This window comes from Ipomoea nil, unplaced genomic scaffold (genome assembly GCF_001879475.1).
Source record: "Ipomoea nil cultivar Tokyo-kokei standard unplaced genomic scaffold, Asagao_1.1 scaffold1237, whole genome shotgun sequence".
NCBI lineage: Eukaryota > Viridiplantae > Streptophyta > Magnoliopsida > Solanales > Convolvulaceae > Ipomoea > Ipomoea nil.
The window spans coordinates 538,969-557,409 of record NW_017617665.1 but is presented as its reverse complement, the minus strand read 5'-3'; the positions used below and the strand labels follow the sequence as shown (position 1 = coordinate 557,409).

The 18,441-nt window shown below is 34.7% G+C and overlaps 1 long non-coding RNA gene across 1 annotated transcript; it reads left to right on the top strand.

Annotated features, from left to right (window-relative positions):
• The first annotated feature begins 491 nt into the window (after positions 1 to 491).
• Positions 492 to 998, top strand: LOC109183919. Its single transcript, XR_002054661.1, has 3 exons — positions 492 to 581; positions 745 to 834; positions 932 to 998. It is a non-coding gene; the product is annotated as an uncharacterized LOC109183919 (long non-coding RNA).
• Positions 999 to 18,441: the final 17,443 nt, after the last annotated feature.

The following is an 18,441-nucleotide window of genomic DNA, read 5'->3' as shown; positions in this document are numbered from 1 at the left end:
CTTCATATTTGGGCTGTCATTAATACAACTATTTTCCTACCCGTGGACCGAGAGACAAGATTTACCTCGTGTACTACATCTACTTTCATTCACTTTTCTTTACCCAATAAAATGTATACATGTGGTGGAAGTTATATTCAATGGGAGTACATATATCATTTTCCATTATAAATAAGGCACTAATGTACTCTTTAATTTGAATTCTTACTTTATTATTTTTTACCAAATTATAATTTTTTTTTCCCGTAATTTCTTAAAGATTTATATGGAGATAGGCAATATTGTGATCACCCGCCATCCCATCAATACTTGTATTTAATTTTATGAGAATATATGTCAGGACTGCTTCTCCAATTATGGAAATGAGTCTTACATTACAATTTACAAGCACGTTAAATCTTTTGAATTTGAACACGTACAGTTTCTCAGGGAGAAGAATTTCCAACAGAAAATACCACAAATGAAAAGGCCACGGCGATGTTGAGAAGATCAGAGCAGTCCACTTCTTTACAGCCTTGCAGGCCAGCAACGGCCACTGGCCGGCTGAAAATGCCGGCCCCTTATTCTTCCTTCCGCCTCTCGTCAGTTCCGATCCTCAACTGTTTTCTTTCTTCTTCCATTGATTGTTTTACAATTAGTTGAAGACCCATCAGGTGTTTGATGATAAGTCGTAATGATTGTATGAACTATTGATTAAATGTGTTGTTTGACTTTTATTCCCTTTCTTGGCAACCCAATATTTAGGTCATGTGTTTATACATAACCGGCCACCTTAATACAGTTTTCCCAGCAGATCATTGTACAGAAATCCTTCGGTATATCTACTGTCACCAGGTACAGAAATTTTCATGTATTAAGATTTATCTATATAACTATATTTTTTGTGTATAATTTTGCTTTAGTAATGAACATTGACTTTAACATGATCTAGAATGAAGATGGTGGGTGGGGATTACACATTGAAGGACACAGCACTATGTTCTGTACAGCTCTAAGCTATATTTGTATGCGCATTCTTGGAGAAGGAGCAGATGGTGGGGAGAACAATGCTTGTGTTAGAGCAAGGAAATGGATTCTTGACCATGGTACTCTGTCAAGGCAATTCCTTCTTGGGGAAAGACGTGGACAGGCTGGTAGAGATACAAGGCCCCTCCACCTTGCAGCAAAACTCATAATAAATTCTCAGATGGAAAATGGTGACTTCCCCCAACAGGTAAAACTAGAAAAACACATGTAATATCAATACCTGCAATGGATATATGTGTTCAAGTAGCAAACAGTTGAAAAATATATTCCATCTCAACTAAAATTATAAGCTAATAGTGAGACTACATATTTATATTTTATATATAGCATTACTAGCTATGATTTGACGTTCACCTTTTAACGTGGTAGGAAATTAAGGGACTTTTCATGAAGAATTGCATGTTGCACTACTCGGTGTACAGAAACATATATCCGTTGTGGGGTTTGGCAGAGTATCGAAAGAGGGTGTTGTTGTCATCTAAGAAGATCTATGACCATGTTGGATATATTCAACCTTCTTTGGCAGCTAATTAAAGTGAAAAGGGAGAATCTTTACAGAGTTGATTCAAGTTTTAGCATTATGAGAGTGGATAAGTTTATTTGTTTCTTAGCTTATAATGGATGTAAAATGCTATCTAATTACAATGAAAAAAGTTGAAGATAAGATAAATGTGTGTATACTGTAAGTGTACAAATGATACACATGTTCCTTGTATTAGATTGGTTAATTATTTGGGGAGTAGTTTTTTGGACTTGGACTATGGTGATGTTATTTTTGGATAATTTGCTTATGGATTTTGGATTGATTTGGTATTATCTCACATGTTATTGGACGTCTAATTAGTATAGACTCACAAGTGGTATTGAATGTCATTTTATCCATTGTTATTATGTATATTGATTGATTATTGTTGTTTATGTTAGCAAACTTACTTAAGATATTGTTTTAATAAAAATGTTTATTTATTCTCTTAATGCCTAAAGTATGTTTGTAAGTAGTTTTGTCAAATAATTGTCAAAGGGGGAGATTGTAAGTGTACAAATGATACACATTTTCCTTGTATTAGACTGGCTAATTATTTGTCAAAACATAGAATCTGTCTTTACAAGTCTGGACATGCGTCAGAAGCTGCTATAGTTAAGCTTGGATCTACATCAGTCTCTGAGTCAGTGTGTACATCAGTTTGGGAGAAATTTTCTAAGATATTTCAGTTGAGTGGACTGAGTTTTCAGGCAGTTTTTAAATTGAATCGTAGTCCACTTTATGAGGAGTTTCACTAGCTAAAGTTTAGAGTGGATGGTTACAACTCTTACACTATAAAAATGGGTGAAGCTTTGAAGATTGAACACTCTTGCTCTAAATTATTCTACCTTATACGAGTGCTCTAAGAAGGTTATATGTGATCATTACTCAACCTCTATTATTGGTGATATATATATATATATATATATATATATATATATATATATATATATGTTTGTGGTGATTAAAGCTTGAAGGCTTATTGGCTTGCAACGTACCAATTCAAGAGAGATGATGAAGATTGAGCTGATGTGAAGAATTAGGGCCATAGTGTGTATGGACATGTTACTTCAACCCTTGTAATCTTTGGTGATCATCTAGTGGATTGGGTAAACGTTGAATAGCCCCGCAGATGTAGGAGAATTGTTCCGAACTGCGTGATCAATTCTTGTGTCCTGGTTCTTGTTTTTTATTGTCTTTTATTTATTTTATTAATTGTTCTGACTCAAATACAGTAGCTAATCCATATTAAAAATTTGACTAAAATTAAGTAGGAACCTTTAAGTAATCGCTTGCATTCAAGATTCGATCTTTTTCATATACAATATAGCTTAATGATTACTCACATTTCAACAGGTAAAACTGTTAGGAATATAGCGGAATAATGCGGAAGCGAAGAATCGAAAATTGAGAATTATAGAAGTTAAATAATAGGGAAATTATATAAATGAAGAAAATTATATAAATGACAAAATAAGAAGTTGCTAAATTGGGATAAGATATAATAAATATATATATATATTAATCTCAAAACAGAATTACAAATATATATATATATATATATATATATATATATATATATATATATATATATATATATAATCTACGTGAAGAAAGAAAGGAAGGAGAATGAATTCAAATGATATTGATGCATTGATAACAAAGAAACATGAGCTATTTATACAATTGAAAGAATGAGATAAATACGGCATGCTCATTGAGGAAAGGCACCACTTCCGGCGGGACGTGCAATGAGGAGGCTACTGTATGCATGCGACGTGGGTGGACAGCAGCATGTGGTGCATCATGGTGAGTGGAATGGATTTTGAGCCACAGAACTTAATTATTTTCTAACAATCTCCACCTCGGATCAAATCCATTTTGAAATTAACAACTGGAACAGTTGACTAAACTAAAACATTGTTTGAACTTAGCAATAGAAACTAGGAAGAGCCTTAGAATAGCAGGATGAATAACCATCAACCTTCTATGCGACTGAAAGAGCATAAGCAACCATGTTGGTTTCATCATCACTAGCATACCTAGCAGGTTTTTTAATTGTCCTCCTAGAACGATCCATAGCAATGGAATACTCTCACCGTCTCCGGAGTTGGTCCGGAGCCAATTGAGCGGAGAATTTCGATCGGCGGCAAACGTTTTTGAGTTCAGCAGCATCGTTTGTGGTCAGCGGCGGTAGCTTCGAAGTTTCAGCGGTGGTTAGATTTTAATTGCTCGGCTTTGGTGAATGTCCTTGGAGGTAGCGTTAATTTCTTGAAGACAACAACACTATTCTGGTCCCCTTTCTTTTATCTTTAAATTGAGTTCAAATCTGTTTCTTGTAATCATAATTAGTAATTACCTTTTCAACTCCAACTTTGTTTAATTATTAGTGGCAATTTCTCAATATCAATTTTATGAGTATGTATTGTGCTATGTTGCTACGTGGATGATGCATACTTACCATGATAATGCTTAATTCTCATGCCCAATGCTTAATGATGTTGCTGATTGCAATTAGTGATTAACACTTTGATGTCATCTGCCATTTATTGTTAATCATAATGAATTGCTAATTGATTTATGTTTCTAGCCTTCATTCATTTATGTTCGTTTCGTGGTTAATTATTTATCTTTTTATTTTGTTTTCCTCTGCGTTTTATTATCTTACTTGTCTTGTTTAATTAATTTTGATTGTAATTTGGTTCACGTACCTTACATCATTAAGTCAATTACTCTTTTTAAGTTTAATTATGAAATTACAACGTATCAATTCCCTGTGGGTTCGACCCTTGCCTTTACACACTATCACTACATTGACTCGTGCACTTGCGAGGATAATTAAAATTGTCCAACACTTCCCCGGGTTGAGGCCGGAGTACCGGCCGCTGGTGCCTGCGTTGACGACCGGCGAACCTGTGACGTTGACGGAGCTTTCTAACTTTCTCGTTGCCCAGGAGTTCATATGCGCGGAGGATGGTGTGGTAGTCTGGCTGTGCATATGGCGTTGGCTGCTCTTCGTGGTCGCGAGCAGTCTCAGCAGGGTGGTCGTGGTTGGCAAGGACGCGGTCTTGGTGGTCGCGGCATGTCCGGTGGTCTGCGTTGTTAGATTTGTAATGCCCAGGGTCACTTCGCCTTGAACTGTTTTCGGAGGTATGCGGATGCTTCAGGGCCACAGGCGCATGTTGCTTATTCTGGTGATGAAATTGGTTCGGTTGGATCGCATTAATGGTTCCTTGACACTGGTGCCACGAACCATGTCACTCCGGACCCTTCGGTGATGTCCTCTTCTGCTAGCTATCATGGGTCAGACATGCTGCGCGTCGGACGGAACAGATTTGCCTATTGTTAGCGTTTGTTCCTCTTCGGTAGCCACTAGGTCTAGGATTTTAAATTTATCTGGTGTGTTACTTTTTCCTGGTCTTTCTGTTTCATTACTTTCTGTTCAGAAATTTGCTAGGGATAATCATGTTTATTTTGAATTTCACCTGGATTGTTTCTTTGTGAAGGATCTTACAACCAAGGAGGTCCTGCATGAGGAGTTGTTTCGGGTGGTCTTATGCCGTTCAACTGAATCATCGGCCTTCCGTTTAGTACGGAAAAGCCATTTGCATCCAACCACATTCATTTCGGAAATGGTGTACATGCGACAACCACCGGGTTACGAGGATAAAAGCTTCCTAATCATGTGTGTTTTTGGCAGAGGTCTCTCTATGGCCTAAAACAGGCTCCCCGAGCCTGGTTCATTCAACTACATGATTTCTTGGTGCCTGTTGGGTTTTATCCCTCTAAAATTGATGTCTCTCTATTTATCTATTATCATGGTGCTGTGCAACTTTAATTACTTGTATATGTGGATGACATCTTGGTCATGGGTTCTAACCCAACGCGTGTGACTAAGCTAGTGGCGAAGATGGCTGGTGAGTTTAAGGTTCGTGATATGGGCAATCCTTCGTTCTTTCTTGGCATCGAGACATTTCTCATTGGCGACGGTATGCTCTTGTCTCAACAGTGGTATATGAACGACATTTTGAAGCGTGCAGGCATTGTTGATGGCAAGGCTATAACCACGCATGTCTCTCTTGTTCGGTCGGAGGAGGAGTCCGACACGCCATATGCTGATTCAATGCAGTACCGAAGTCTCGTAGGTGTTTTACAATATCTTACGGTAACTCGTCCTGACCTTGCTTTTGTAGTTAATAAGCTTTGTCAGCATATGCATGCACCCACCACGATGCACTGGGGTATGTTGAAGCGAGTGCTACGATATGTTAAAGGTACTGTTCATTATGGTCTTCAGATTAGTAAGTCTCACTCTCTTGACATTCATGGGTTTTCTTATTCGGATTGGGCCGGTGATCCGGGTGATCGTAAGTCTACGAGTGGATTTGCGGTGTTCCTATGTGCTAATTTGGTTTCTTGGGCCTATCGGAAGCAACGTATTGTGGCTTGTTCTTCTACTGAGGCCGAGTACAAGGCTCCGTCGGATGTTTCTGCGAAGGTCACGTGGTTGGTTTCTCTCATGACGAAGCATGTTGAAATTGATTACCACTTCGTCCATGACAAGTAGAGCTGTCGAAACGGGCCGGCGGGGCGGGGCGGGCAAGTATATGTATATGTATATGTATGTATGTATGTATGTATGTATGTATGTATGTATGTATGTCTAATTGTGCATATTTCTAGTATTGGTTTGATTATATTTGTTATGCTTGAGCTCATGATTTTAGTAAGTTAATTGCATAATCCCTTGTTTTATCATTTAGATGTGGTTCACACTCGCTTTGAATGTTTTGCAGTATTTGTTAGTGTTTTGGAACTATTGTAGATCAAGTGCAAAAGCAAGGGAAGTGTCAGGACGAGTTTGGAGCGAAAACAGAGTTAAGGTGAAGCTAAGGAGATGGCTAAAATACTTAAAAATGGAGCCAAAGAGTGGTGTTTTCAATGGTTTGATCACTTGGACAAAAACCAAGGCAAAAGTGGAACAAAAGAGCAAGAAGTAAAAATTCTCACACAGATTGGCGACAGTTCTATTTTTTGATCATATCTTAGCCTAGGACAAATGATGTGATTCTTGCTCCATTGGAAAGAAGACTCGAAGAGCTACAACTCTTATGAAGACATAGAAGTCAAGATCAAAAGGGAAAATGGTCAAAATCAGCCTGCAAGACGGACCTACGTCACTGGAAATTCTTGATGCGTCGAGAATATTTTGGACGCGTCAAAAATTTCTAGTGTGCAACGTGAGGAAAGAGATCAAGACTCAACGTCTCGAGCAAGCGGTCAGCCCAGTCGCGATTTTGGCCCGTTTTTGTCGGAAAATTTCTATTACCCCCGAGATTGGTTCCAGCTATAAAATCTCACCTTTCTCAGCCCTAATATTCATTCAGAGATCTTTGGAGACAAGAAAAAGAGAAATCAAGAGCCACTAGTTGTCTTGGAAAGCAAGAAGAAAGCTAGGGAGATTTGGAAAAATTGCTTGGTTCATTCTTGTACTCTATCTCTTGATAATTTGTCATTTCTTTATTATATTTTGCTATGTATAATTTAGCCATGCGTGGCTAAATTCCCTTAGAGATTCTTGAGTAAAAGTGTTTATGAACATATGTGTCTGTGCTCTCAGATTCTTTAATATATTATTATTTGGGGTTTAAACTTGTGTTGCAATTGTGTTTATTATTGTTGTTGCTAGTAGTTCAGGGCCCGAATTACTTGTTTCATTGTTTTGTTTATGTCATAACGGGAGTTAGGCATAATTGAGAGTACAGACAATTGCACTTAACTATTGTACCTTGGGAGAGGGCATATATGTTAGGGAGTTTAATTCTTGATTATTGCACATCAGGAGATGCTAGTAGTTATGGATTAATTATGAATGCTTGTTTTGTTATTATTGGGTGTTTATATCACGGGAGTGAATATTCGCTAGGGTTAGAGATTACGGGAGTAACTCTATACCATCTTTGCATTCTCACACTTGTTTAAACCCAAATTTAATATTGCAATTAAGTTAGGCACTAGGGATTAAACACTTGAATCCCAGGAATCTCATTCTCTCTATTGTTTTCAAAACCCTGATATTTTGCTTTGCTTTATTTATTTATTGCAACCCTTCAAGATAATCATTAGGATTAGCTTCACAAGAATATATCAGTAGCTAGTGCTTAATACAACCACTTCCATGTGGATCGATTACATGTTACTCCGGGTATTATTTGTTTGAAAATATACTACAATCAATGTATGTATGTATGTATGTATAACGGATCAAGTGAAAAAGAAGTCTTAGGTGAAAAATATGATTTAATCTCATCCATTGATTCAGTCCAGGTCGACCTTCAGAATGAAGTAATTTAAAAAAAGGTAGTGGCATTATGGTAATTTTGTATAACTTAATTTTTTTAATTTTTGTCTTTCAGAACATTTTTTTCTCTTCTTGCAAAGCATATTGTTATGCCTTACAGAGCATAATGTTGTGCCTTCTTGAGCACGGTAATACTCCTTCCAGTGCACATGGCTTTGGTTAATTAACTTTTTTTGTCTTCCAGTGCACGTTTTGCATTGTTTTTCTTCTTGCAGAGCACAATGGTATGCCTTCCAAAGCACAGTTTTGTGCCTTGCAGTGCACATTGTTGTGCCTTCCAATTTTTAGATTATAGGTATTATATATATATATATATATATATATATATATATATATATATATATATATATATATATATATATATATATATATATATATATATATATATATATATATATATATATATATATATATATATATATAGTGCCGGTCCGGTGAGATTACCTAATAAAATGAGATCATGAAATATCATCTCAACCATTAAAAAGGTTAGAATGGATGGATAAGATTAAAAGTCAACTAACATTTAATTAAGAATAGTTTTAAAAGAAAAGGGTGAAAGAGTAATTGTATTATGGTGTTTAATTTTGGTTATAATTAAAAAAGAATATTTACCATAATATAAGGGATCCTATTAATATAAATAATTAATTATATTTTGAATTCTGATATGGATTAATACGTCCGTGGGTGTGTACGTTTGTGATACTTGGCGTGTGCATGACGCACTTTTTTTTTTCCACAATTGTGTTTTGGTATGTGGGTTACTTCTTTGGGGCGTGTGCATAACGTATCCACCCGATATGTACTATGCACTTTCTATCCACACGAAAATGCAAACGTGTATACAAAAATCGTACTCATGTAGTTGGATTTTGTTCGTTATGTATTTCGAATAAAATAGCGCATCCCAAAAAGAAAACAACCCACGCACCCGCCCGAACCAAGCTACGCACATACCGAATCACAATTTTTTTAATAAAAAAAAAAACGACATGGGGTAAAGTTTCCGAGCCTGATATTTGCATACACCATACCACACCAATGCACACTTACTCCTAAAACGTGGCCACACCTATGTAGGCAGTTAAAAAATAAAATAAATAAAATAAAATCGTGCACACAAACCCATACATTGTTATGCACACGCCCATAAGAAGTAAAGCACAAAGCACAATGGTGCGTGCACGGAATATGCACACTCCATGTAACACAAACGCACACACTGGAATATGCACACTCCATGTAACACAAACGCACACACTGGAATATGCACACGCTATGTAAGACAAATGCACACACCCACGAAAGTATTAATTCATCCTAGAATTACCTTGAATTCATAATATAATTTTGAATATAATTAATTATTTAGATTAATAGGATCTCTTATATTATGGTAAGAGTAAAAGACATTGTTGGTCCTAGACTTATAGTGGCTTGGACAATTTTAGTCCTTTATAAAAAAATTTGCCATTTTATGAATAGAGTTATTGTGGCGAGGACATTTTTGGTCCTCCGTCTATATTTCGAGGACATTTTTGGTCCTCCGTTTATATTTCTGTTAGATAACCGTATGAGAGAGGGGCAATTACGTCAATTTAAGCTATCTCCTTCTATCTATTATATCAATGTGTGTTTGGCAGCTTCGATTCTCCTTCTATCTATTTGATTAGTAACCTGTTTGGCGGCTTCGATTCTCCGGCAATTTCTTCGTACAACTGCAACTTGGACTCTCCGAATCCTTCGAATTATGACCGAGAAGAAAACAAAACACACATAGATATAATAGATAGAAGGAGATAGTCTAAATTGACGTAATTACCCCTCTCTCAGACGGTTATCTAACAGAAATATAGACGGAGGACCAAAAATGTTCTCGCCACAATAACTCTGTCCATAAAATGGCAAATTTTTTTATAAAGTACTAAAATTGTCCAAGCCACTATAAATTTATGACTAAAAATGTCTTTTACTCTTATGGTAAATATTTTATTTTAATTATAACCAAAATTAAACATCATAATACAATTACTCTTTCATCCTTCTCTTTTAAAAGTATCCTTAATTAAATGCTAGTTGACTTTTAATCCTATCCACCCATTCTAACTATTTTAATGGTTGAGATGAGATCTCATGATCTCATCTTATTAGGTGATCTCACTGGATCCAATATATATATATATATATACACACACACACACACTTATTTATTTATTTTTTTTTGAATGCTACTGGTTCTATTACAATGTAGTATCTGTTCATATACTTTCTCAACCTACTGAAACACAAAGAACCAATAACGCCTCCACTGAGGCTCGAACTCACAACCTTCCAAATGGAAGTCCAACACACACTTATTTATTTACTTATACTTATATTTAAAGAGCATTCAGTGGCGGAGCCACCTTTTATGTGCAGGGGCAAGCCCCCCAAAACAAATTGTGTTTACTATTAGTGTAGAGTAGCAGTGGGTTTAGAATTAGAATTACCTGCTTCCAAAGACTTGGCCCCTCTCCACAATTTTTTTTTATTAATATTATAATAGTAATTTTGTGCCCCCCTCACCATTCACCAATATATATAATTTCCTACCCTCAAAGAAAATTTCTATACTAGATTTTGGTAAATTATTGTGTTGATCATAACAAAAAGTATATTTTTAATATACTAAATGTACATTATTTGTGTATTGAATGTACATTACACAATAATGTATTTTCCTTAAATACAATGTACATTATTAATATACTGAAAATACATTATTTTTGTACTAAATGTTATTTTATAACATACAAAATATGGTCCACACATATTGTGTGGACCATGGTCCACACAATAATGATTGCTAAGTTTTATACTCAAACCATCCAAATTCCAAACCTGTAAACCAGAAACGCAATACACGGACATGCAGTCAGATTTTCTTCAATTTTCAACCTGCAAATTTATAGGTAATTTTTTATTTCTTTTTTATTCTTGAAATCTTTGAACTTTTGTTATGAATTATTCTTTATTGGAGATGGATTCATTCATTCATCCGTCCTCACAACAACAAAAAGTTTAGATATTGTAGTAGTTAAATGATAGCTAAATGCCTAAGTCCTTTCTTTCGTTTCCTCAGTTAACGACGACAACCGCAGTGATCGGCCCCCCGCACCAACAAATCCTGGCTCCGCCCCTGAGAGCATTTGATCTTGAATAAACCACTAATTATAAATTTTAGTTGAATATTGTGATTGTTTATGATTTGTGTTGAAAATCATGTATCAAATTTACTTTTAAATAATTGTTTCATATTTTTTTACCCTACAGTGCACATATTTGCCTTTCTAGAGTTCCGGTGCATATTTTTATACCTTCTAGACCACATTGTTGTGCCTTACTGTGCACATTATTGCGCCTTCCACTTTTAAGACCGTAGGTGTTATATATATATATATATATATATATATATATATATATATATATATAGAAAAACGCTCATATGTGGTCATGTCATTAGGTGTGGTCGTGTGGTCGTATCTGTGTCGTTGAATCAGTTTAATCTAACGACAGTGGTAATTCTGAGAATTTTCGCGCGTTTTGGTAAGTGGGGGTGTTATGGTAATTACAGTGGCCATTTATAGCGGGCGGGTTCCAGAATACACCAACAGTGTTGACAACATACACCAATAGTGTAATAAAACACACCACAGTGAAACACATCAATGGTGTATTCCCGTGTTATGGTAATTACAATGGCCATTTATAGCGGTCGGCTTCCAGAATACACCAACAGTGTTGACAACATGCACCAATAGTGTAATAAAATACACAACAATGTGATTTCCTCTATTCCGGTGTTTTATGACGAGTTTACCCTTGCAGTCCGCTGGGTAGGAGAATGTGCGCGAAAATACTGAAAAAATCTTGATTAACATGATTCATTGGATCTATCTAATCTAATGGCCTATAATTGACCATATGACCACACCTAACAACATGACCACATGTGATCACTCCTATATATATATATATATATATATATATATATATATATATATATATATATATATATATATATATATATATATATATATATATATATTGTTAGGTTCAGGTGCGGCGGGGTCCTCCCGGGCATCAGTGTGACGTCACCAATAGTTGAGCAAATATACATCATCAACGGAAGGAAATGCACCTCAAAAACACACACAAATTAGGTACGCATCACTAAAAATACACCATTAAGTGTTCGAAAACGCACCATACAGTGTTCGGAAATACACCATTAGAAGTAGTGAGTTATATGGTGTATTTTTTGGGTGTGTTGTGTAATTTTTTGGTATATTTCTGTGTTGTGTACTTAAGGTGCGTCAGTTGTTTAAAATTTAAGTGCATTGTGCGTTAGTTGTTGAATGTTAAGGTGTGTCGGCAACGAAGAATCCTCAACAGTCAATGGGTTTCTCTTAGAATCTCATGCCTAAACTTGAAAGATTCTTGAAATCAATCGCTTTATTATCTGTTTACATAATTCAGATTCTTGATTTCTTTTCTCTGGTATTTTCAGAGTTGAAATCTGATATTGGATTTATTTGTTTGTTTTGAGGCGTATTTTCTCTGGTTTCTTTTTTATATGCCCTGCTTGGTAAATAGTCAGCCTATTAGTCAATTTTAACCACAATTAATTGTTTTATTTCGTTAAAAAAAATCAATATAAGTGTTTATTTATTAGCTTTTTATAACTCGAAAATGCAAAAATTCAAAAAGCTACTCTAAACAACTTTTTCAATTAGCTTCTTGAGAAAAGCAGCTAAGTTAATTTACTAAACACTACCAAACACCTAATGTCCAACAACCATTTACCAAATAAAGCCATAATATTTAGAGATGTATTTCACTACTCTTGTACTAAATTAAAATTAAACAATTAAAACTTGATTTGTTAGGCTTTTCCCTAAGGAGAAACACCCTCCAAAAATCAACTAATGTCTTTACCAATAACTTTCCTACAATCAATAAATATCTAACAACCATTTACCAAATAAGACCATAATATTTAGAGATGTATTTCACTACTCTTGTACTTACTAAATTAAAATTAAAATTAAACAATTAAAACTTGATTTGTTGGCTTTTCCCTAAGGAGAAACACCCTTCATAAATTGGAGTATGCCATTCATTGCGGGTCGTTATATTATGCACTGCGGTGCATAATCGATTATGCACCGCGCGGCAGTTACTACAGTGTGTTTAAACTGACACTGTCAAAACGACGTCGTTTTATTTAAGTAAAGAAATGGCCCACCGTTAAAGTTAACGGAGTCTGCTTGTTTGGTTTATTAAACACCAACTGACACTACAGTATATCTAAACCGACACTGCAGTTATATCAAAATGATACTGTAGTTATAGTGAAATGAAACTGCAGTGTATATAAAATGAAACTGAATAACATTTCACATATTTGAGTGTATATTGTACAATGAAGCTGTAATTATATCAAAATGATCATGTAGTTGTGTTTTAATGAAACTATAGTGTATATAAAATAAAATTAAATAACATTTTAACATATTTGAGTCTATAAATATCGAATGAAACTATAGTTATATCGAAATGAAACTGTAGTTGTGTTGAACTGAAACTGCAGTGTATACAAAATGACACTGAATAACAGAGTTACTTGTTGCAAAAGGGTACGAAACGACGGAAACAAACACTGTTTATTTTCATTTAAAAAAAAAAGACGCGCGGTGCATAATCCATTATGCACCGCGGTGCATAATATAATTTGCCATTCATTGCAATGCACACACGGTATTCTTTAGTAAAAGGCAAAAGAATAGTTTGCTTTGTGTTCACTGCATGGCTGCTTGAGTAAAGCGTTGTTGTGGCATCTATATTTATAAGGAGTCTGGCCACTAGTGTTTATGTTGTTTGTCCGATGTGGGAGCGGTAACACTACTTTAACCCAGCTTCTAGTGTTTATGTTGTTTGGGTCTTAGTTACATAGTCTTACTATAAAAAGTGGATTCTTTTCTTATATTACCGTCCCGAATTCATGGATGAATATGTATTGCAAATCTGGACAGTTCAATCATGTGTTTCATATAATACGGTGCTTTCTGGGTGTGAAAATGGAGGAGATGCATTGTCTTTTGCACATAGAATGCATGCACTTGGGGTTACTTGGACAACAATGCTTTCCATGAGTGAAGAGGATGTTATGGCAATGTTTAATGAGATGCGAAGAAATGGGGTGTATCCTAATGATGTCACATTTGTTGGACTAATTCACGCCCTAACAATGAACAATATGATATCAGAAGGTTGTATGGTTCACGGATTGTATGAAGTCAAACTTTTTTTTTTCTGACTCTAATATTAATGACACAAAATAAATTATATATACTGACTTTAATATATAATTAATTATTAATATAATTGCCTAATTTTTATTAATGGTAATTATTCTGGTAATTATTATTACTTTCTTCTGTGTAATTATTATGGTAATTTTATGATAATATATTTCAAAATTGTGGCAATTTCATTAATTATTGTAATTTTATAGTAATATATTTCTTTTTTTTATTATTATTATAAGGAAGGGGGATACCCTACATACACACTATTTACCTCAATTGAGGCTCGAACCTTACACCTCCCACTTAGGGGAGTAAGTCGATACCAGTGGACCACAAGCCACTTATTATAGTAATATATTTCAATATTGGAACTTTGGAAGAGAACAAATATTATAATTAATATAATTAATGAAATTATTATTATGGTAACTAGTACTTTCACCCGTGCGATGCACGAAATGAATTTATTGGGCAAATTATGTTGTACATCCGTATGCACCATGCATGGTGCATACGGATGCAAAAACGACGTCGTTTTATTAAAAACGCCCGTCCCACTTTAAAAAAAAAATCAATTTTGATTCCAAGCAACATCATTATGTTGTGCATAATTTGAACTATATATCCAGAATCAATGAACTAAAAATCCAGAATCTATGAACTAAAAATACAGAATGAATGTACTAAAAATAAAGAATGAATGAACTAAAAATCCATAATGAATGAACTAAATATCCATCATGAATGAAAAAAAAAAAATCAGTTTCGATTTACGTCTAAATATCCAGAAGCAATGAACTAAAAATCCAGAATCAATGAACTAAAAATCCAGAATCAATGAACTAAAAATCCAGAATCAATGAACTAAAAATCTAGAATCAATGAACGAACTAAAAATCCAGAGTCAATGAACTAAAAATCCAGAATCAATGAACTAAAAATCCAGAATCTATTAACTAAAAATCCAGAATGAATGAACAACATAATGCTGTTGAGGGGAATCGAACCTGAATTTTTTTTTAAGTGGGACGCGCGTTTTTAATCAAAACGACGTCGTTTTTGCATCCGTATGCATCATGCATGGTGCACACGGATGCACAGCATAACGATCCTATTTGTTGTAATATATTAAAAATATTTGAATCGATATATAATTATTTAAATTAGAACATCAAATATTATATAGTGCAATTAAAGATATGGTTTGGATCGTTTTTGTATTTTGATGTTATCATTGCTTGAATTTGTGCAAATAATTGCTCAAAATAATAGCTATTGTCTATATGTACGCATGCAGTGCTGTAACTTTGAAAATTTTATTTATCATTGTTTAGTATTTTCATAAATTAGGCAAATGTGCTCATTCTATAGCAACTCAGTTATAGGAATGAATTGTTATCCAAATTCATTTGTATGGAAGATATATTTTTTGTCTAGATATATAGCAATTTTTTCCTTTAAAAAAAACATAATATCACCAATTATATTTACACATTATTGAAACCTCTTTGTAGACGACATTGGTAGTAGCAACACAATCTTGTCTACCCTCATCTAGAGCTAACACCTTCAGTCCATCAGGACGGGTTACTCTGGTGAAAATATATAATAGTAGAATATCACTCAATTAGTGACCCTTTTATATTTTCAGTCGATTAGTAATATCAGATTCATTTTCAACCAATTATTCTTTTTTCTTTTTAGTCAATTAGAATATCAAATGCAGTGATATTTTTACCTAATTTTTCGTACCATTTTTAATTGATGATGTAGATATTATTATTGAAATATTTCCGTTCCATTTTTAATTTACCTTTACTGTTGTTTAAAATATGCATTTACTATTGATGATGTATAATATTAGAGTAAATACCAGCCAAGGTCCCTCGAGTTTGGTGGTTTCACCAGCTATAGTCCCTAACTTCAGTAATTACCATTCGTAGTCCCCCGAGTTGCGAAATGTGACCTGCTACCATCCTTCCGTGATTTCTTTCCGTCTCAGCCGTTAAATGCAGGGGTAGATATGTCTTTTGACATAAATAATTCATTTTTAGTTTCTTTCGTATGGGCCTTCTTCTCCTTCATTCTTCTTTAATTTCTCTCTCTCTCTCTCTCAACGTTATCTTTAGTCTCTTGCAGATAGATGAGCATTAAAACTTGAGTGCCACTAAAGTTCAATCCCTGCCATAAGGTGTGAGAGTTTGGGTTTGAGATGGGTTCCGAGATATAAACTCTTCGAGTTAGTTCGTGAGCCACTCGAACGCCCGAGTAATGGAGATGGAGATGTCAAAAGAAAAAAATGATAAAAATGTTCAAGCTCCAATAGATCGATGAGAGTAATAGCAGAGATTGAAAGTTAAAAATCTGAAAATGAAACATTGGATTGGAAACTCAAGAGTGGTTGTCTTCAAAGATGTGACTTTGACAGAGCCTTACATGCATCTGCAAGCTGAAGCTATCATCAGATTTCATTATCTTCTTTTTGGCTCATATTCTTTATGCACTATGGAAAAAAAACAAAAGGAAAGATGGGAAATAAAAGTGTACCTAAAGTTGGGAAAGGGATGTGTAAACTCTTGCTAGTGGTGATGGGGGAATGAAAAGACTTGCTAAAAGCAGAACAGCTCTCTCCAATTGCAGGGATTCGAATCGTTAAACAAACCGCAGTGGATGAGAAGTGGCAGTGGAAGGCGCCACCGTGGATGGGGAGCCCAATCTCTGGTGAATAGATGGGGAGCCCAGTCTCTGGTGAATAAATGAAAACAAAAATCAATCTGTCTGCAAGTTTGACTCTGATTTTTGTGTTCGTGTGGTGGGTTGATGACTGAAAACAAATTAAAAACCCAATTCTCTGGTGAGCTGGAATACCTTGGTGGTGCACAAGGCCGGCATCCTAAACTGTGGGCATTGTTTTCATACGTTGTTTATCCCAGTAAGAGCCTTGCCGGCACACAAATTCTCCGGCAGGTTTCCGGTGAACCTATTTCCGAAAACCTCAAAGGCTTCTAGCCCTAAATTTCACCATACAAGTGATTTGAAAAGAGATGTAAAATCTCTAGTCTCTGTAACTCTCCAAACCTGCATGGGATTTTGTTTATAACCCCAAAGAAATCGGCGGGCATTTATTCGATTTCCTCTTCGCGGCGCAGGACGCTTCTACTTCTTCTCTATTGTGGGTGGTGACGCTCTTGGAGTCTCACCCGTGAGTTCTGGAGAGGGTGAGAATGGAGGTGAAGAAGTTCTGGTCGCTGGAATCGGAGCAGCCCATCGCTGCCGAGCACCTCATCGAAGACTCTGCAAAACCCGACGTCTAAGAATGTCGATCACTACTTCATTTTTTTTTTAATTTCTAATGTTTTGTTTTATGTCAAAAGACATATCTACCCCCGTTTTTTACGGCTGGTAGCGGGTCATATTTCGCAACTCGGAGGACTACGGATGGTAATTACTGAAGTTAGGGACCGTAGCTGGTGAAACCACCAAACTCGAGGGACCTTAGCTGGTATTTTATTATTGAAATATTTTTGTCAAATTTTTAATTTTTGTTACATTTTTAATTAAAATGCAATGATCTGACCATTTTTTTTTTATTTTAGTCAATTATGGATCATTCTTTATTTGCAGGCAATTAATAATATTAATTTTCTTTTATATTTTTAGTCAATTAGTAATATTAGATTCATTTCCAGTCAATTATTCTTTTTTATTTTCAGACAATTAGTCAATTAGAATATAGATGCAGTGATATTTTACCTAATTTATGTTCCATTTTTATTTGATGATGTAGAATATTATTATTGAAAAATTTCCGTTTTATTTTTAATTTTCATTCCATTTTTAAATCACATTTACTATTGATGATGTAGAATATTATTATTGAAATATTTCCGTTCAATTATTTGAAATTGTGAAAGATTTATTCTACTGTGTAATATTATTGGGAAAAATTAAAATGCAATAATTTGACCTCTTCCTTTGCCATTTTAATCAATTATGGATCTTTTTTTTATTTCAGTCAATTATTAATATTCATTTCCTTTTCCAATTAACCTAATTTCCATTCATTTTTCCATTTTTAATTTTCAGTCAATTATTAATATTCATTTCATTTTCCAATTTACATAATTCTCGTTCCATTTTTAATTGATAATGTAGAATATTATTGTGACATATTTCTA